Source organism: Manis javanica, chromosome 4 (assembly GCF_040802235.1).
Source record: "Manis javanica isolate MJ-LG chromosome 4, MJ_LKY, whole genome shotgun sequence".
Taxonomy (NCBI): Eukaryota; Metazoa; Chordata; class Mammalia; order Pholidota; family Manidae; genus Manis; species Manis javanica.
Window position 1 is genome coordinate 20479252 of NC_133159.1, and position 20785 is coordinate 20500036.

General features: G+C 42.5%; 1 protein-coding gene and 2 long non-coding RNA genes across 3 annotated transcripts in view; 2 read left to right on the forward strand and 1 right to left on the reverse strand.

Annotated features, from left to right (window-relative positions):
- LOC118972321 (uncharacterized) overlaps positions 1–11757 on the forward strand; it is a 45514-nt gene extending 33757 nt beyond the window's left edge. Inside the window, exon 5 of the long non-coding RNA XR_005061227.2 lies at positions 1110–11757. This is a non-coding gene — a long non-coding RNA (uncharacterized lncRNA). The remainder of the gene's footprint in view (positions 1–1109) is intronic.
- The window catches only part of WASF2 (WASP family member 2), a 66549-nt gene extending 54592 nt beyond the window's left edge, over positions 1–11957 (reverse strand). Inside the window, exon 1 of the mRNA XM_017675326.3 lies at positions 11764–11957. The gene's annotated coding sequence lies outside the window, so the exon portion shown is untranslated. The remainder of the gene's footprint in view (positions 1–11763) is intronic.
- Positions 11958–14232: 2275 nt separating this feature from the next.
- LOC140848657 (uncharacterized) lies at positions 14233–19337 on the forward strand. The gene is made up of 3 exons (XR_012129752.1): positions 14233–14279; positions 16818–16895; positions 18562–19337. It is a non-coding gene; the product is annotated as an uncharacterized lncRNA (long non-coding RNA).
- The last annotated feature ends 1448 nt before the right edge of the window (positions 19338–20785 follow it).

The window sequence follows — 20785 nt, forward strand, 5'->3', positions numbered from 1 at the left end:
ATATTATTCAGCCATAAGAAGAAAACAAACCCTACCATTTGCAACAACATGGATGGAGCTAGAGGGTATTATGCTCAGTGAAAAAAGCCACGTGGAGAAAGACAAGTATCAAATGATTTCACTCATCTGTGGAGTATAAGAACCAAGAAAAAACTGAAGGAACAAAACAGCAGCAGAATCACAGAACCCAAGAATGGACCAAGTTACCAAAGGGAAAGGGACTGGGAAGGATGGGTGGGAAGGGAGGGATAAGGGGTGGGGAAAGAAAGGGGGCATTACAATTAGCATGTATAGTGTGTGGGGAGGCACAGGGAGGGCTGTGCAGCGCGGAGAGGACAAGTGGTGATTCTACAGCATCTTGCTGCGCTGATGGACAGTGACTGTAATGGGGGTTGTAGGGGGGATATGGTGAAGGGGGAAACCTAGTAAACATAACGTTCCTCATGTAATTGTGGATTAATGATACCAAAAAAAAAAAAAAAAAAGGCGGGGAGAGTGGGCATCCTTGTCTTGTTCCCGATCTTAGGGGAAAAGCTTTCAGCTTCTTGCTTTAAATATAATGTTGGCTGTGGGTTTGTCATATATGGTCTTTATTATGTCGAGGTACTTGCCCTCTATACCCATTTTGTTGAGAGTTTTTATCATGAATGGATGTTGAATTTTGTCGAAAGCTTTTTCAGCATCTGTGGAGATGATCATGTGGTTTTTGTCCTTCTTTTTGTTGATGTGGTAGATGATGTTGATGGATTTTCGAATGTGGTACCATCCTTCCATCCCTGGAATAAATCCTACTTGATCATGATGGATGATCTTTTTGACGTATTTTTTAATTTGGTTTGCTAATATATTTTGTTGAGTATTTTTGCATCTATGTTCATCAGAATATTGGTCTGTAATTTTCTTTTTTTGTGGTGTCTTTGCCTGGTTTTGGTATTAGGGTGATGCTGGCCTTGTAGAATGAGTTTGGGAGTATTCCCTCCTCTTCTACTTTTGGAGTTCATAGAAACTTTATCTGGAATAACCCCTAACTGGAAAAAACCCCAATGTCCATCAACAAGGGAATAGATAAACAAAACAGTATATTCACATAATGGATTATTACTTGGCAGGAACTACTGATACTTGCAACAACATGGATGGATGTCAAAATAATTATCCTGAATGAAAGACAGCAGATGACCCCCTCAATGAGCGCATATTGTATGATTCCATTTACATAAAATTCTAGAAGATACAAACTAATGTGTAGTGACAGAAAGCAGATCAGTATTTGTCTGTGGAGGAGGGGGTGCAGGCACAGAAGCTAGAGGTAGTGATTACAAAGAGGCAGGAGGAAACACTGGGGTGATGGATATGTTCATTATCTTGACTGTGATGGTGGTTTCACTGGCATATACATATGTCAAAACATCAAATTTTACATTTTAAATATGTATGGTTTATTGTATGTCAATAATATCTCAATAAAGTTACTGTAAAAAAAAAAGCGTTAATTCAAGTATTTAAACTACTGCAGTTCTATAGGCCAGATAACCATTTTAAATAAATTACATTATTAATGGTAACTATGAGAGGTGATGTGCTACTTGGTTTAACTGTGGTTATTTCACCATGTACATATATATAAAATTATTTGTATACCTTAAATACGTAAGATTTTTATTCATCATTTATATTTCAATAAAACTAGAAATTTTTTAAATAAATAAATGAAACCTACATTTACTGTTGAAAAAACATTAGGGAAAGATAAAAGGTATTAGAAGAAAAAAGACTGGCCATGAATTAGTAATTGTTGAAGTTAGGAAAGAGATACATAAAGGTTCACTATACCAGTTTCTTAGCTTTTATATTCGTTTGAAACTTTGCATTATAAAGTTTTTTAAAAAACTCTTCTAGCACCTCAATTCAAACAAATAAACAAACAAACAACAGCTCCTCAAAACTTCCCATTGTCCTTAGAAATAAAACTCCTTATCAGTCCTACAAAGCTTTGAAATGCCTTTGCCCTTATAGTTCCTTCTACCCTGGAACTTTCTTTCCTCATCTCTTCATTTAGTTGGTTCTTTTCTGTTCTCCAGTTTCAGCTTGTCACCTTCTCGGAGAAGTCTTTCCCAACCACCTTTATCTAAGTTCCTCCATTACTCTCTATTATAGCACCCTATTTGATTCTCTTCCTAACATACCAGTCTTTCAACATTTTACTTATATGTTTGTTTATTGTCTCTCCAAGCCCCCTTACACGTCAAGAGAGGAGAAACCTTAACTCTTATAGCCACTGAGTTATATTCCTGATACTTGGCACACAGTAAGTACTCAATAAATTTGTCGAATGTTAAACTAGTAACCCAGCACTGGGCATTACCCTATTGTTGAACATTTTATAGCAAAGCCTTACAGAGAACCTCCTGTTTGCAAAGCTTCAGGTAACACATATGCATACCTGAAGTAAGAGGATAATATATAATGATAATTAAGCATAATTAAAAAAAAAAAAACTCTTCCAAAGGCTATTGAAACAGCAAATAAATACGGTTTAAGAAGACTAATTTTTTCTCCAAATAATTCATTTAGAAATAGAAACTTGAGTTCTGATATAATCCCTTCTCTAGATAAAGATGTATAAACAAATGGGTTCCCCAGGGATTGATGTTGAACCCCATCACATAACATTTTTAGGAATTATCTAGAAAAACTTGTAGTGAAATCTTTCTCATTGGCAGATGATCTACAGCGGTAGCTCTACAGAAATCTGATGGTACAAAGTTGTGTGCTGGGAAATGTATAAAATAGCTTTCGTGTAGACAAAAATAAGATAATGCAGTAATGGAAGAATAGGCCAAACCATATTTATCAGATGATAAGTTCTAAAGCCACCTGTTACAATACAAGAAAAGGGTTTCAGAGTCCCTGGACTTATCCTGAAAACAGCTACAAAAAGACAACAAAATGCTGGTTGTTATTATGAAAGCTCTAGCAATACAGAACACATTATCCTGCCCTTAAACCAATGTGTATCTGTACCTAGAATAGAATGTGCAGTTGTGGTCATCATAGCACAAAAAAAGGTAAAATAGACAGAGGAGGCCTACAAAGGTATCCAAAAAGACCAACAGACAGGAGCTTCTGTATGTACACATTTTTAAAAAACATAGATACAGATATATAAAGGATACTTTAACAAGAAAGAAACAAAGAGGGAGTGAAATGGGAAAAAGGGATTCTGCATCAGTCTTGGAAGTTCTAAAGCAGAAGTCTAAGGAAACAATAAGGTATAGTAAAAGAGGGAAAAAGAAAAGGAGTAAGAAAGAAGGGAAGGAAGAAGGGAGGGAAAGAAGAACAGCAGGCTTTGAATTTTAGTTCCAGCAGGCTTAGCTGTGTGACCATGGGCACGTTACTTAGTTTCTTTGAGCCTCACTTTTCTCATCTGTAAATAACAACTAATTCGAAGGGTTAAGGTGAGAATGGAGATATACACACTGCCTAGCACACGGTATATACTTACTATCCAGGAGCTATTGCTTTTATTAGGACCAATAAAATCTGGTAATAGTTTACTACCCAATCCAGTATACAAAGTAATAAAACTCATTACTCAGATGGGGAGTACAGAATGTAAGAAAAAAATAATTCAAATAGTCTAGATAAATTCACAGATAGTATTTCTGTAAGAAATTCCTAAGAGAAATTATGAATTTGGGGCATAAATTTTGAAGTTGATATTTTCATTCTTTTCCCACAAGCACAATTCTGCACCAGATAAATTATGTATCCAACCAAATATGTCATTTCTTATTTTACAACAACTGTTAACATTTATTGCGCACTGCACTAAGAAATGACATCCTTTAACCCTTCCAATACCCTTTGAGATACGTTCTATATTTTACTGTAAAGCTAGACAGGCCCCATTTTACAGATGAGAAAACTGAGGCCGAGAGAGTCACTATCCAAGGCAACATATAGAGCCAGTAGGTGGAGAGGCCTTCATTTGAACCCAGATGGACTGACTCCAAAATCTTCACTCATAACCACAGAATTAAACTGCCTCCTACTCCACAAGAAATGGTGGGTATGGGTGAAGTAAGTGTACAGTAAATATTCAAAAATGTTGCCCGATTAGGCCCCCCAAGCCATGGTCACTGCCAACTAGATATTCTGATTTAGGGTGGCCATAAGCATGAACACTGAAGTAACAAGAACTGATTAATGAGGATATGACAAATCTAATATAAGAAGGAAAGCCTAAAAACCCTAAACTATGATCGTGGCTGTGGTAAAGTGCAGAGAAAAAGGAAAATATATCAAAATGCTAATTGATAGGATTATAGGTTATTCTTATTCTCTGCTTCATATTTTTTGAATTCGGCTTTTTCTTTTTAACAAACAGCACTCATTTTCATAACTAGAAAAAAGCAGAAAAAAAAATAAATCTGAGGAAACTTTATTCACTTCTGATTGTGTAATTTGCTGCAATAAGCATGTATTACTTTTGTAATTTCAAAGAGATTTTAAAAACAAATAAATCTAAGATCAGAAAAGGGAAGTAAACTACTTGCAAATACCAAAGCAAAAAAAAAAAAAAAAGGGGGGGGACATGATGCAAGAATAAGCAAATCAGGAGCTGCAGTTTGTTGGAAAGACATGCATCAAAAGATTGGGTTCACACTAATATACACATCAACATGGATGAATCTTAAAAACTTTACGTTGAACAGAAAAGTTCAAACACAAAAGACTGCATATTGTATGAGTCAAGAGGAGGCAAAATTCATGTGAGGATAGAAATCAGAACAGTGACTGTGTATGACAAAGTGGGGACTGACTGGAAGTGAGGTAACCTGGAGGGTTATGGAAATGTTCTACCTCTTGACTGGAGTGCTGGCTACACATGTGTTTACACTTGTCAAAACTCATCTAATTAAATACCTGCATTTCCATACATTTACCTGTATGTAAATTTTACCTTTAAGAAAATCTCATTAAAAAAAGGGTTTAATCTCAAATCTGCTATTTGTGATTTGAGCGACTTTAAGCAAGTTATTTAACCTTTTTGAGACTGTTTATCTGTAAAATGTAACTACTACTAAAATGCTGGGGACTGACTGACTATAATGGTATATATCAAGTGGGAGCACTGTACTTTGCAAATTATCGCCCAATGAATGCTGAAGGAGCTTTAAAAGTAATGGGGCAAAGTTGGTCTTATATTTCCCATAATTACACAGATGATTTTGTTATGAGGAATACTATTCTTTAATGACTATCAGTATTCTAAAAAGGGAAACTTACAGTTCTCAATTATGAATGGAAGGGAACACTTGATGGGCATGACCTCCTGCTACACAGTTAAACACAATTTCTCAAGATACGATTTGAAAAAAAGCTTTTAGACTGAGTACTTGCTAGAATAATGGCATAATTGGGAGAAAAAGGTTTCAATTCTAAATACCTGAGAGTAAAGGAATTGCTCTTGTTACTTTACTATGCCAATTCCAAAGTTTAAATGTCACCATAAGCCACATCACGTGTGTATATGTATGTATGCACACACACACACACATACATTCACTCAGAGTGGAAATTAACTAAACCACTGCTTCTTTCCAAAAGGGCTTCTATATTCTAAAAATAAGAAATTTAATTCTGTTTAACTGTAATTAATCTTACTCCTAAGAGAGTATGTCTCAGACTTTTCTGGTTTACCAGAAAAAAAAAAACAGGATGAAATGTATTATCATAGGCAAATTTTAATAGCCTCTCCCATCAATCTCAAACTGTTTTTCTTTATTGGTGTATAGAAATCATGACAAAGAGCAAATTTTTCTGGGATACTTCTATATTTGAATATTATTTCCTCTGCAAGCATTCAACAATTCTTGTTTCTATTCTTCCCTTTTCTAATTTAATTCTGTTTGGTTTCTAAGTTAAGAAGTGTGTTTCATTTGCATAAATGGTAACTATTCTGAGATACCATTCATAACTATACATTTGAATCCTCTATAGTATCATTCACAACTTCAAATGCAACAGTAAAAAAAACACTCATTCAATTTTAATGGTGACTAAGACATGAATGATTACGTTATATTGTGGAGGGTTGGCCAAAAGACAGTGAAATCCCCCAAATGTTACTAACTTATCATTACTTCCTGAATGCCCAAAGAGACCAAGGACCACTGCCTTGATCAATCTACCTATCACAAAAAATACAGAGCTCAGGAAAACACGCCCTTTAGCTAAAAATGTTTTTTTAGAGTTATAATGTATGCAGGGACATAAAAAAGATACAATATATCTTAGCCACAAAGCTCAAAAACTAGCAAAGAAGAACCCTGACAAGTCCTGGCAAGTTCTCAATAAAACCAATAGCTATTCTTTATGTATTAAACTTTTCAGCTATAAGCTTTTCTAAGAAATAGTCTTTAATGCAAGGTAGTAATATTCTAGTAACTCTTTACTCCATCTAATCAGTGGTAGAAATTGAGTTTACATAGACCTACATAAATAATTCAGCTATCTGTACGGCTCCTGTATGGTTAAACTAAATAATGAGGCTATTTTAAGGCTGTCACCTCCTGATTTCCCTCATTTTTTTCCTAACCAAAAGTCAAAAGTTAGAAACAAGAAAGAGCGTATAACCAGAAGGAAGGAGTAAAAGGAGAATGCACACCTGAGATGGCCTACTCTCACTTCCTCCTATGACTCCACCATCCCTACCCTTGATATGAGTAGTTCTCAATGGGGGGTAATTTTTTCCCCCAGTAACTTTTAACAGCATCTAGAGACATTTCTGAGGGTCACAGCTAGTGAAGGGGCAGTGATACTGGGTAGTGAGTAAAGACCAGGAGTGCTGCTTAACATCCTACAATCCAGGACACAGCCCTCCACTATTACAGAACTACCCAGCACAAAATGTCAACAGTGCCAAGGCTGAGAAACCCCACCCCACCCCAAGGCCTAAGAAAGTCCTCTCTCAAAAGACACTCAATACTCTTATATGCTGATGGACAGTGACTGTAATGGGGTATGTGGTGGGGACTTGATAATTGGGGGATTCTAGTAACCATAATGTTGCTCATGTAATTGTACATTAATGATAGCAAAAAAAAAGACAATATGTGTTTGTTGATCTGAACTACAAAGGGAAGAACACGAACTGGAAGAAAGAGAAGCCTACAAGAATGAAGTAGAACACAGAGGCCATAATTTAAGTATTATTAGCATCTATAAGCCTTCATTGTTATATGCTAAGCACCAGTCATACAAAAATGAATACAGTCCTCCTGCCCTTAAGGAGCTCACAGTCAGGTAGGAAAAAAAGTTTTATAATTTGTCTGGTAACAGATTTGACAATCTGATAAACGATTCAATGAAGGAGAAAACAAACAAGGGAGTCACTCAATGTCTCCTGGGAAGGCTTCATGGAATAGGTATCGTAGCTCAGTTCTGTAGAATCAATAGGAAGTATCTTATTTCACAGCTTATATACCGCCAAACAAAGAGCCATCCATTTCTTCAGTCAACAAAAAGCTCTGAAACACCAATTATGTTCCATGCTTATGTTATATGTTGGAGACACAGTTAAATTACAATTTTCCATTTCTTCCCTTGACATCACTGGTGCCCAGCAGCCCACCTCCGTCACCCAAATACCCAATTCCTGCATTCTCCTGCATAGCCATTCCCAACTTAGCAACTGTTACACTAATCAATCTGTCAGTAAGGACATCACCCAAGAATTAAACAAAACTTTCAGTTGCCTTTTGTCAGACTGTATCTAATCCTGCCTAGGTCACAAAATCAGGGTGGGGATGCTGGCAGAATAACTAGCAGCAAACTGACTATGGGCCCAAATGTACCAAGTGTTAGATGTGTACTGGTAACTTGGAAAACTATTTTGCTTTATGAAAAACCTGGGTCTTCTTCCACCCTACCCAATTCATGCCAGAACGAGTAGCAAATTAATCAACACATATTTTATTGAGCACCTGCATTGTGTACATGTCAGTGGTTCTCAACCCTGGTTGTGTATTGATATCAGAGCTCCCAGGCAGATCCAGCTATGAATGTTTTCTAATGGTAAATTCTGATGAAAGTTTGTTGTTCTGGCCTTTAGGCTCTGCAGAATACAAAAGAAGCATTAAGACATAGGTCCTGTCCTGAAGAATTCATCCACAGTCACAACAGAGTAACTTGGAATAGGATGTTAATGCACTAATTTGTAATCTTTTTGCAGTATCATCAGTGCTTATGAAATAGAAGAAACTGGGGTAGTATGGATAAGAACTGTGCCTGTTCCCTAGTCCAATCATATACCAACTCTACCTGCTACACTGATATACTGTTCCACACCCCTTCTATCTCCCTGGCAGTGAAAGTACCTATGGAGACACCCAACAGGAAGATGAATTGAGGCCCTCAAATCAGGTGGCTATGTGGTATCCTGAAGGCCATAATCTCTCAAATTCATGTTCTCATGGGGCTTCTTTTAAAGAAAAGAAATAATTATTTAACCTCCAACAATACCAGTCCACCTCACTCTATAGTTGAAGTGTCCAAGAAAAGTAGAGTAGACTGAGTTTTTGTAAATATGCTCCTAGAGATCCCTTGGCCATTTAAAGAAATCACCCAAAATTCATATGGTTGATAAGCTCAAGCTGCTTATATCATATGCTTAAAATAAAAATACTCTGAGTAAATACATTTTAGCAAACCCCCTAACAAGATGTTCAAATTGTGGAGACTTCATAAATTAAAAATAAATATTGTTTCACCTAAATCCCATCCAACAGTGATGACCTTATATTAAAGATCACCCTGAAGGGAACATCAGCTTTAAGTTCAGCAAACATGAATCTACAGAATCCAATCTGATCAGTCTTACTCTGAATTATATGTTAAAAGGTACAGTTCTCTTAACTGCTATAGGAAAACTGATGAGCAAAAGACCCTATAAATTACTTTTTTAAAAAGGGATAGGGTGCCATTGAAACATCTAAAACAGGGACTAATGAGGGTATTAAAAGGTATTTTTGGCACTTAAGGAAAAATGCATACTGGCACATATTAATAAGATTGTTACATGAAAGAAACAAAAAACTTTTATTTTTATGCAATACGGTAAAAGCTTCTACCTAATACTGTTCTTAAGACCCATGGCTTTGAAATTAGATTGGTTTACAGTATTTTTCCTTGTAATTGTTCTTGTCATGATGTAAGTTTTATCAACAGAGGTCCACAATCCCTTAACTTCAATTCTAAAATCCAAAAGGCTGTAAAAAACAAGTTTTTCATTATTCATTTGCTGGCAAAACCTGACATGAAACTATAGTATTTCTTTATCCCAGCTGGTGTGAACATTCTGACATTTTACTGTAGATACAGTAATGTATTTGATTAAAAGGGGTTGCTTTAAAAAGGTCTCTCTGGGATGTAACATAATACACTGTACATGCACCATATTCCCTTTCTAAAATCCAAAAAAAATCAGAAACACATCTGACCCCAAGAATTTTTTTGGCCCCAAGGTACTGTGGAGTGGTATGCTAATTAAGACTTAATTTTATATGGAAAATATAACTAATACTTAGATTACAAGTATATCTTCACATGAAATAGTCAATGTCTTAATAACTATTCACTCATTCCAATCCTGTAAAATAGAGCATTAAAAAGACTTTTAAAAAATGTAAAAAACTGAACGCAGTATTACGTGTTTTTCAAATGATGATAACATTAGCATTATCCAATATCTAGACCAATAGTTCTTAGGCTGAAATTCACTAATTTAAATCACAGTTAAAACAAGCCCAAAGACTGCAATAGGTAATCAGGGTGAGAAAAAGAATCATCCACTGATAAATAATATACTCACTAACATGTTCTTTTTAAAAACTTTATCCAGGTTTAAGATTTAAAATTATTCCATTCTAGAATACTATTTCTGAATGTTGGGCAAATTACAATTGACTTTTTCTGTGGAAGCAGAGCCTCGGACAGGGAAAGCAACAGGAACAGCTCTTAAAATATATCTGAACCAGAGAAGAGTTTCACAGTTTTTTCCTTCCTTCCTCCAACAGTTGTTGCTTTTATGGTCTTAGAATTTCAAACAAAGAATACATATTGGCTCCACTGCTAAGAAACGCCCTCTTTCTCAGCAACTTCCTCTTCCAATTTTCTTTCCTACCATTGACATATGAGAACAATACACACTGCCAGTCCTACCATTTTGATTAACCAAAAGCTCTGAGGTTTGGAAAAATTAAGGGCTGCAATTTACAGTACCCAACTACCTCCCACTCCAGGTCCACAATCTTCACTCATCTTTAAGTCCGATAACAGGGAGCACAAAGAAAGGAACATTACACTTAATCAGAGGCAAGCTATTTCACCAAGAATTCAAAGAAATTTGAACTAACAAATGGAAAACTCCCATCCCAAGAAAATTGGCCTACAAAGGAGGAGAAAGTTACTGGGCAGACACCACTCTGAACTAAGAGTCAAGTCTATATGTCAATAGTTGGGGAAGTTTCTTCTACAAGTCAGTCAGTCAGAATTCAAACTGATATATCACTGACACAGTTCAGAGTGACATTTACAATTTAGAAACAGTCCCTTCCAACTCACAGACTGAACAAAGGGGATGTTCTTATAATTAACCACCAAGAGATCAAGACCCATCCTGAGCTCCATGCCAGAAGTCAATACAAGTGTCAGGGACCAGACCTCTCCCCCCATTCGTGACAAAGCAAACTTCTTTTAGATGGAGAGTGACTAACCCCCTTTGCCCAGTGATTCTGAAAGGCAACACCTTAACAGTGGTAACTCTGCACATTACCATGTGACCTTGGGCAAGTTACTTTAACTTCTCTGAAACTTAGTTTCCTTACGTGTAAATTCTCAAGGATGCCTGTAAAAATTACATTAAAACGTATGCCTAAAACAAGGTCTGGCACATAGTAGGAGTACCATAAATGTTCTCCCTCCTCCTAGCTCTCTCTCCTGGGCCTAATTTCAATCTTTTGATTCTTTTGGGCCAATATTTCAATCGTAACACTAAGAGGCTCCATGGACTCCTTCCTCTTCCCGATTCTATGGAGAACTATGTGAAATTTCCCCATTTCAAAGGCTCGATGATCCTGGAGGGCCAACGCAACCGGACTCTACCCCGTCTTAACCTGGGGTCTATCCAGAGCCTTCGAGGAAAAGCCCCTTTAGCCAACTCCTTCTTACTGTGCAGTCCCGTCCTATACAGACATATACACACACACATTCCTCTCGGCCACTCTGCAACTCATCGGGCCTGGGGTCTCAAAGAGCACCTCAATTCCCTTATGGCCCAGATATGGAAACTGAGGCTCCGTCTAAGGAAGAACTAGCCCAAGATCTCAGACAACATCTGGTATCCAGCTCGTGTACATCTCATTCAATGCCTTCGTTTTACAGGTGGTAAAACTGTGGCCCAGAAAGAGAAGTGACTTGCCCAAGGTCACACAGCCAGGTCATGTTGGGGCACTTTCCCTGCCTCACAGACTTGCGGGCCCCTCTAAGTCTCCGAGGATCTCCGGGGCACCTCCTCCCTGGGAAAGGGAGTGTATAACAAGACGCCACCCGGTGCAAACTGCTCGCCCGGCCTCTGCCCTTGGGCTGCAGGAGGCACGCCACCCGCTCCTCCGGGACCCTGCGTGCTTCTCTGAGGGGCGTCCGGGCCGGGCCTGGCGCCTCAATGCGGGGGCCCACCCGCGGGGACTTGTTGCTCACCTGGTCTCGCGCGGACGCACTCAGCTACAGAAGGGCCAGCCGGCAGCCCTTCTCCGCACGGGGTCTCTTCCTCCAGCCAGCCTCCCGGGCTGCCACCCAGGCGGACCCCCCTCAGTGCGCTACGCCCCCAGCCGCGCTCGCCCGGCCCGCGTCCGCCATTACGCGATTCCCCGCCCTGGAAGGCAGCCACACCCCACCAACGGCCCTGATTGGCTCTCTGCTCTACCCGCCTTGAGCTTCCTGGCATTCCATTGGCCTAAATGAATGCCAGTTAAACAGCTACGCAAAAGACGTACTGTCCCGGGAGCTCCACCCAATCTACTTCCGCAATCGGAGTAAACAGCGGCGGGTGGGGGACGGGCCCGGGGAGGGTCGGGGGGAGCAAACCAAGTAAGATGGGGGTGGACACAAAACTAAATCAACTCCTAAATTCAAGGTAGGAAAATCCCACCGAAGGAAGCGTAAAGACTCATAGAAAGTGTATTGAAAGTCAAATTCTTTTAGAGTTCAAAGACCCAGTTTTTTTGGTGAAAGGAAGGAGCCAAGCTCATGAACTTTCTGTGGACACCCCTTAAATTGCGGATAGTTTTGTCTCTTCCCTCCGGTCTCAAGCCCAGCCATAAGTAGGGTGTAGGGTGGGGAGAGTGAGTCAGGGGGTGAAGGACGGATCCTGGGCGGGCCCAGGGGTCCTGGGACTGGGAACTGGTTTCGAAATGAATGCCCCTGTCAGGTGACCTGGTTCAGCCACCACCTTACTGTGCGACCTTAGCTCCTGAACTTGTCTGGATCTCAGGTTGTCCCTCTGCAAAATAGGAGCAGTCATGTCTGCCTTGTAGAGTGTTTGTTGAGGATTCATGCATGAGTGGGTTTATGTGCATCTTGTTGATTATAAAGGGTTCCAGTTGGATATCAATGTGACAAATTCACAAGTTAGCAAAGATGCCTCACATAGTTCTCTAGCGTAACTGTGTAGGGCGCATAGTGTCCCCGTTTTGCAGAAGAGAAAACTGAAAACACCCTGCCTTAATCCTGGGGTCACCCAGAGAATTTGAAAAACCCTGGGACTTAAACCTGTATCTTTTGACTTCCATTCCTGTATTTCTCCTTTCCAAGCCTGGTATCCTCTGGGAAAGACCCCTTCCCACTAACCCCTTGGCATTCCTGGGAGGGTCTCGAGGCCATCTCTCTGGTCACCACAGATTTTGACACAGGCTTCCCCGAGATATTGTTAATCACCAAGGCTCCTGGGGGAAAATGACCCTAGAGGTGCTCACAGGCTGTTTCTCAGGTCCTAGAAATCAGGAGGTGAGAGGAATGCCAGGTGGGTCAGCAACCCAGACAGAATCCCAAACGAGGACAAAGAAGCTCTGAGAAAGGCAGTGACGCCACTGTGAGCCCTCAGTGAAGCAGCCTCCATGCCAGAACTTAAATCCAGGTCTCTCTGCTCTCCGAACAGGGCGCTTTTCACTGCAGGATTGTTTTTCCCTGAAGGGCTGCCTTAGCTGCAATTCCTAGTTCTTTCCCCTCCCTGGAAGGGAAGAACGCCAAGAAGGGAGTGGGAGACGGGGCAGCCTAAGACCTTAGAAGGGCAGAGACCACCAAGTGGGCAGTGCCGACTGGAGTCCCAGTGCCTCTGAGTCAGTGACCTCCAAGCTCAAATTGGGACCTGTGGTCTGACAACCAATGACTATTTAAATCTGTCTGTGGCTATTGGGTGCTGGGAAACAACAGGTGCTATGCAGAGGTCAGTGGCTTTGGGGTCAGACTAATCTGAGATTGAAGCCAATTTCTACCACTTTCTGAGTCTCACCTACATCTTCTCTAAAATGGGGACAACAGGACAGTTGTGAGGAGTAAATTAGTTAATTATGGAATTAATGAGTCATGTGTGTAAAATGCATCATAGTTATTCATTCATGGATTCATCCATTCAACAAAAAATTATTAAGCACTGACCATGTATAGGGCAGCCTGCCAGTGGTGCAGCTACAATGTGAACAAAACAGACTCAGGCCCTCATGGAGCTTCCTCATGGAGGAAGTCAGTGGTTAGACAAGTCGCAGGCAAAGAGAAAGGGAAGGCATCTGGGCCTTCGGGGATAGTGGCAATGGGGAGGGAGGGCAGAGCTCAAGCACAGGGCCTAAACAAATGAAACATTACAGGGAAAGGAACCTGGCTTTAAAAGTAGAGCTATTTTCAAGGGTCTCTGTACTTCTCAGATAGTCCCTGAAGGAATGCAAACTTTGAGACCAACTACCTGGGCTGGAATCTGGGCTCTGCCATCCTTGGCCTGTACCTTGAGCAACTACCACACCTCTCCGTGCCTCAGCTACTTTTCTGAGAAATGGGGATACTGATAAGAGGGTCATAAAGTGGGCATGAGGATTCAATATGGAAATATGTATAAAACATTCTGACAAACAGAAGGCATTCCCTAAATAGTGCTTGGTCTTCCCAGCACAGAGGGAGGTGAGCCTGAGCGGCAGATCCAGCAGAGGCATTTGGAAGAGAGCAATGTAAGCACTGGGCAAGTATCATCTGACCTTAATTTGTCATGGGAGACATTGGAGCCAGGCAAGCCTACTTTCATATCATACCTACCCCTGCCTAGCAGTGTGACCGTGGGCAGGTGACTTCACTTCTCTTATCCATAAAATGGGATTTAGAATGTTTATTTTTCCCAGAGTGGTGAAGACTACATGAGGTAATAAATGTGAGGCCCTTAGAACAGAGTAGGCAGTTGTTAAATCCTAACTTCAATAATAATTACTATTACTGATCATCAGCAGTTACAATGTGTACTAGGTAAGACTGTGGGGCTTTGCTTGAAGGTTGTCTGCCAATGGGAGCCTTACTTTCTCCTTTTAAACAATGGATACAGACAGGTTTTCAGGAAGGTGATGTTGTGTGTTTAATAGTTATATGAACAGCACTAATACTGAGGATTTACTATGTGCCAGCATGTGCTTAGTGCTGTACATGCATTAATTCATATGTCCTCATAGCAATCCTACAAGTTAGGTCCTGTTATAGTCATTTTACAAATGAGATGAAGGAAGCACAGAGATGTTAAGTGACTTGCCGGAGGCTACCCAATCAGCAGCACAGCTGGAATTTAAAACCTAACCTCAGAACCTAAGAGGACTTGCTGCTCTTGGGAGATGAGCCCCTCCCTCTTCTACCCAAGGAGTTAGTTATCACCTGGAGGGGTGAAAGTATTCAGTCTGTATCAAGTCCCTGGCTCTGGAGACAAGACCCATTCCTTTCCCACCAATTCTGAAAGGTATCCCCTGCCTGTTCCCTGTCCCTGAGAATGATAAGTGCAGGGAGCAGACCCTCTAACTCTGCTAGGGGAAGCAAAAAGACATTTAGAGTCAGAGAAACTGGATTGGAGGCCCCCCTTTACCATTTAATGGTTCTGTAATTTTGGCCACGTCACACCCCCACCTCTGAGACTCAGTTTCCTTATCTGTGAAATATGATAGCTATGCCTATAAAGTTGTTTCGAGGAGCAGAAAAAATAAGGCCTGCATAAACCGTAAAGTAACATCGGCACAGGAGTTCCTTTTCATTGCTATGGGTATGGCAAGCACTCTGCGAAAGCAGCCTAAACCAGTGTAGCAAGCAAAATGGCAAATAGTCCTGTGTTCGAATTCCAGATCTGCCTGTGTGAACTTGGGCAAGTTTTATAACTTGGCTGGGCCTCAGTTTTTTCATCTGTAAAACGGAGAGAATACTGATCTTGTAGAGCTAGAGAGAGAAAACAATGAGAAAATGCATAAAAAGCCATAAGCCCATGCCCATTTCAGAGCTGGCAGAGTGCAGTTGGCTAAGGGATTCTAGGGGGAGAAACAAAGCAGAAGACAAAGAACACCCTGACCCCTTCACGCTACCCCCATTTTAGGGGAAGAGGGTGGACAGCACTGTGCTCAGAGCCCCCAGAATGGTCTCCAGCCAGGTCCACTGCATCTCTCTCTCTCTGGTCAAACAAGTTATTCTCCACTGAGCAATCCCAGGGGGCCCCAAATCTCAGTTCCAGACAAGCTCATAAGCTTTCCCCGCCTCCACATCCTTAATCCACAGCCTGTGCATTTGCCATTCCTTCCACCTGGAATGCTCTCTCCTCCCCAGAGCACTTTTGATGGGGAAAGGGGGTGCTGGAGGGAAAGAATCTGAAGTGATGCTCCCCCACCTCTTCACCCCCCTCCCCTGCATCTCCCACGCTGCATGCCTGACCTCCCCCCTCCCAGCGTGGGGGATGAGGCAGCTCTGGAAGGAGGAGGAAAAGGGGGAGGACTCAGTGAAGGGCCCTCTGTGGGGTTTTTCACCTGTTCAGAAGAGGCAGACAGAAATGAAAGCTCTAGAAAAACGCTGCTGCTCTGATCCAGAGGCCCCAGCTCTGTGAAGCCTCCCTGTCTTCCCACTGTGCCATCTTCTCTTCCTCCCCCCCTCCTGCAGGCAGGTGCCACAGCCAAGGAATATGGGTAGGGTGCAGGCCAGAGAGATGTGGGTTCAAATTCCATTCCTGCCACTTACACCTCATTCCATTGTGAAAGCACGTAACAATCCCTCCCTCTCAGGCTGCTGTAGGGACTGAGATGCCAGATGAAAGTACCTGGCATGACCAAAGTGCTCAGCAATGGAAATAATAACAACGATAGCAAACACACACTGTGCCTATGTGTGCCTGGCACAGCTCTCGGCACCTTGCATGTATTAGCCTATTTAATTCCAGATAAGGTAGATACCATTACTATCCCTATTTTACAGTCAGGAAACTGAGGCACAGAGAGATTATATAACTTGCCCAAGATTGCACAGGCAGTAAAAGGGAGAGCTTAATTTCTGTTTTCGCCTGACACACTATGGCATGTTCAGTGATAGTTACAATGATGATGATGATGATTTTTTATCTGTACTGAATCTATATCTTCAGTAAGTATGTGCTATTCTCTTTGCTTCTGTTGTCAAAATCCTGCCTGATCTTCCCCCCCTGGGTGACATCTTCTAGTCTATTCATTTAACATGCTTATATTGTTATTTGCTCTGACCAGGCTGATGCAGGGCACTGGGGACCAAGAGATCAATCCACCCAGTCTCTGCTCTTGAGTGGCTGAATGGCTTCCCATCTGGTGAGAGAAAAGACCCAGACCCATACATAAAAATTACAGTAAAAGAGGGAGACTAACTGGTGCAGTAGCTGTGAGCCCACAGAAACATAGGACTTAAGTAGGAGATTAGGGTAAGTTTACAGAGGTGGGGTCATTTGAGTGGGATCTTGAAGAGTGAGTCGGAGTTCCCCAGACAGAGTTATAAAGCTGGGGACATAGAATATGATGAGCAGTGACGAATAAAGGCTAGAGAGTAACATGTCTGTTACTATGGGGTCAGTTCTATGCCAGGCCCTGTGCTGGGTATGGCAGGTATAGAGGTAGGAAGATATTAACTGGGCCCTCGGGGAGTTTATAGACTTTTGGGAGGGGTGGATTGGAAATTAACAAGTAAAGCAAAAATATCCATTTTAAAGAAAAATGAGAGAGGCTTTGGGATTATCAAACAGAGACCTAAACCTACTGAGCAGTCAGTGAAGGCTTCCTGGAGTAGTTGATGTTTAGGCTGAGACTTAAGGCTCAGAGCCAGATTACATCACCTACCACCACACCAACCCATATATAAATTCAACATAAAAACAATACTAAATATAAAATAATACGAGTAAGGAACTCTAATAAAGTTCTGATGTTGCCCATGAACAGTATTTAAATGTTTTTTTTTAATTGTCAAACATTGTATTATTATAAGCCCCTGATTTGCTGATGCTCTAAATACAGGCTTGCTCTGCTCATTGGGCAATCTGGAAAGGTGGCAGGCCAGAGAGAGTCAGCCAGGCGGGAGGTGGAGAAAGGTGGGGCAGGCAGAGAGAAATTCACCTGGAAAGGCCCAGAGGCAAGAGAAAAGAAGGCAGGTGGGGAAACAGGAAGTCCTTTGATGAGGGCTGGTGAGTGGGAAGAGGTGGGGATGGAGAATTGGACTGGATTCTAAGGGTGTTGGGAAAACTCTAAAGGGTTTTAACCAAGATGTACCATAATCAAAAGTCCCATTGGCGAGATTACTCTGAGTACTTCTAGAGACCTATTTATGGTTTGAATTAATTCATTTGATAGATACCCTATCTACAATATCTACTATGCTTTAAGCACTGACCCAGGGTTCTACAGACAGAGCAAGAGGTGACAGACATTGAGCGCCTACCTCCCCACCGCCACAGATGGGACTGAATGGAAAAGAGGCTTGGAGTATGAAAGTGCTTAACTTTCACACGCAAAAAAAGCCAAGCCTTGTGCTGGGCAATGAAGCAGGGAAATGGGGATATGGCGCTCAGGGAACTTGCAGAGTATTTGCAGTGGAGAGACCAATGAGTCATAAGATAGAAGAATAAAGGCATAAAGCAAGAGTAGAGGCAATGGGATAGGGGTGAAAATCCTGATCTTGTAACCTCCTTAGTAGGTGGCCAGGTGGGCAGAGGGGCAGAGGCCCCAGCCCACCCCATCAGCCCCCCATACTTTCTCAGCCCTGACCTCCTGGCTCCAGAGGTCAGTCCAAACCCTGAAGGAGAACAGAGGTGGTGGGGAGGGGGCAGGCAGTGACAAGCCCAGGCCTCAACCCAGCAGGGCCTTCCTTCTAGCGGTTGGAGCCAACCCTGCTGAGGAGCCAGAGGTTACAGGCAAGGATTAGAGGTGGTTGGTTTTTTACCCAAACTGTGGTCGCATTTTCTCTCTCTCTTTCTTTTTTTTAAAGAAAAATGTTCCTGTACACGCACCCGGAGGCTTTTGCAGGAGGCGGCTGTTGGAGAACCGGGAAAACAAGCCAAGAAACAAGAGAGAGGAAAAAGACCACGCCTCGCCTGGCAGATTCCTAATGGCCCAGGAGACCTGAGGCTTTACAGTGGGAGGCTGGTGGGGGCTGGCTCGGATGGGAGGGAAGGGCAGGCCGAAGGACAGCCACTTGCTGGCCAGTGACCTTGGGCGGGATGCTGCCTGCTTCCCTCTGATGAGAATGGGGAGGAGTGGGCAGGGGTAGGGCTAGCTGGCTGAGGTCACAGGAAGGCCCTTTCTAGCCTGAAACGCGATCTCTGGGATGTAGGGCCTGCCAACCTGCAGCGACCCTGGGCCAGCAGAGATGAAAGGCTGCCTGTCCCCAGCTTCCGGACCCCCGAGGCCCCAGTGCCTCAGACTTGAAGGGCAGCGGAGCTGCTGCAGCTGGCTGGAGCTGGTTGCTGGGCTTGCCACCCCACCTGATGTCATCCAACCCTCCCTTCCCTGTTTTTCAGAGACTACTCAGGCCCAGAGAGGGCTGGTGACCCGCCTGAGGTCACACAGCAAGTCAGAGGCTGCGCCAGGACTCACCACAAAGCCTTTGGACTCCAAGTCCAGGCCTCACTCTCCTTCCCAGAAACTTGCCTGCCTGGGGGCTTACCCTGGGGAGTTGGAGAGACCCAGGGTTAGGGAGGACAGTTGGGAGCTGTGTCTGTTTGAAGTCACAACTTAATGTTGACTAAAGTGCTTTTTTTTTTTTAAGACAAAAAGAACATTCCTGGCCCCTGCCATGAGCCTGGACTTGCTCTGCTGGCAGGGAAGGAATGCAGCTCTGGCCGTCACAGCTGCTGGTGGCCAGCTGCGGTCTCAGCTCCTGTGGCTCCCACCCCAGCGGGCAAAGGGACAAAGGCCTCTTCTCAGGCCTGTCCCCTCCAGGCCCCTGGATCAGTGGGAGCAGAGCAACGACCAGGAGGCTTGGCCATGGATCAGTTACATCACTGTTCCTCTCTGGGCCTTAGTGTCTTTTCTGGAAAATGGGGGCAAAGTATCTGCCTGACCTACTTCTCAGCACTGTTTTGAGGCTCCAAAGAGGTAAAGTTACAGAAATACAGACCTCTTGGCACCTCCATGTGCCTGCAGGTCTGCTGTCTCAGAGAGGGCTCTGCCTCAAATGCCTCTCCCAGTTCATGCCTCCGCTGACCAGCCCCAACTCAGTCCAGCCAGGCGGGACCATCCCTTTGTCTGGGAGCCTTCTCTCACCTCCAGACTGTGCTGCTCCTTCAGGATATTTATCGCTGCTGTAATTAAATAATTAATTGTGTAATTGGATCTGTCTCCCCACTAAAATGTGAACTCTGTAATAATAATAGCTGACAACTGCTTCCCCATGCCCAGACTCTACATGTATGTATTCACCCACTTAATCCCTGTGGCAGTTATTGTTAATTCCCCCAGTTTACAGATGAGCAAACCAAGACAATGAGAGAAAGGTTCTGTAATTTACCTGAAGAAACAGCAAGTCAGAGGCTGAGCCAGGATTTAGCACAAAGAAGTTGAGCCAGGATTCAAATCCAGACCCCAGGCTGTAAACATTATGCCATTAATAAGGCAGGTTCAGCTTGTTCCCTGCCTATCCCCAGTTCCCGGAATGTCTGGAACACTGTAGCTGCTCCATATATATATTGGGTGAATGAACAGGTGATGAATACATGTGAGTATTTGGAGAAGAATAAAGCACCTTCCAGGAGTGAGTTTTACAGGTAACTTGTGTGGAGCTGAGCCATGGTGGGGTGAGGGGGTGCCCAATATATTGTTTCTGTGTTTTTTATTGAAGAGTAGTTGATATGAAGACCCAATATATTGTTAAAGACCAATTATTGGGTTTCCTTCTGGAGCATGTAGGCCAAAAACCTGGGATATCATCTTTTTTTTTTATTAAGGTATTATTGATATACATTCTTATGAAGGTTTCACATGAAAAACAATATGATTACTACTTTCACCCATATTATCAAGTCCCCCCCACACCCCATTGCAGTCACTGTCCATCAGTGTAGTAAGATGCCACAGATCCACTATTTGCCTTCTCTGTGCTACACTGTCTTCCCCATACCCCCCCACACCTCCTCAACCCCCTCGTCCATTCCTCCCCACCCACCCTCCCACACCCCTCCCTTTTGGTGACCACTAGTCCCTTCTTGGAGTCT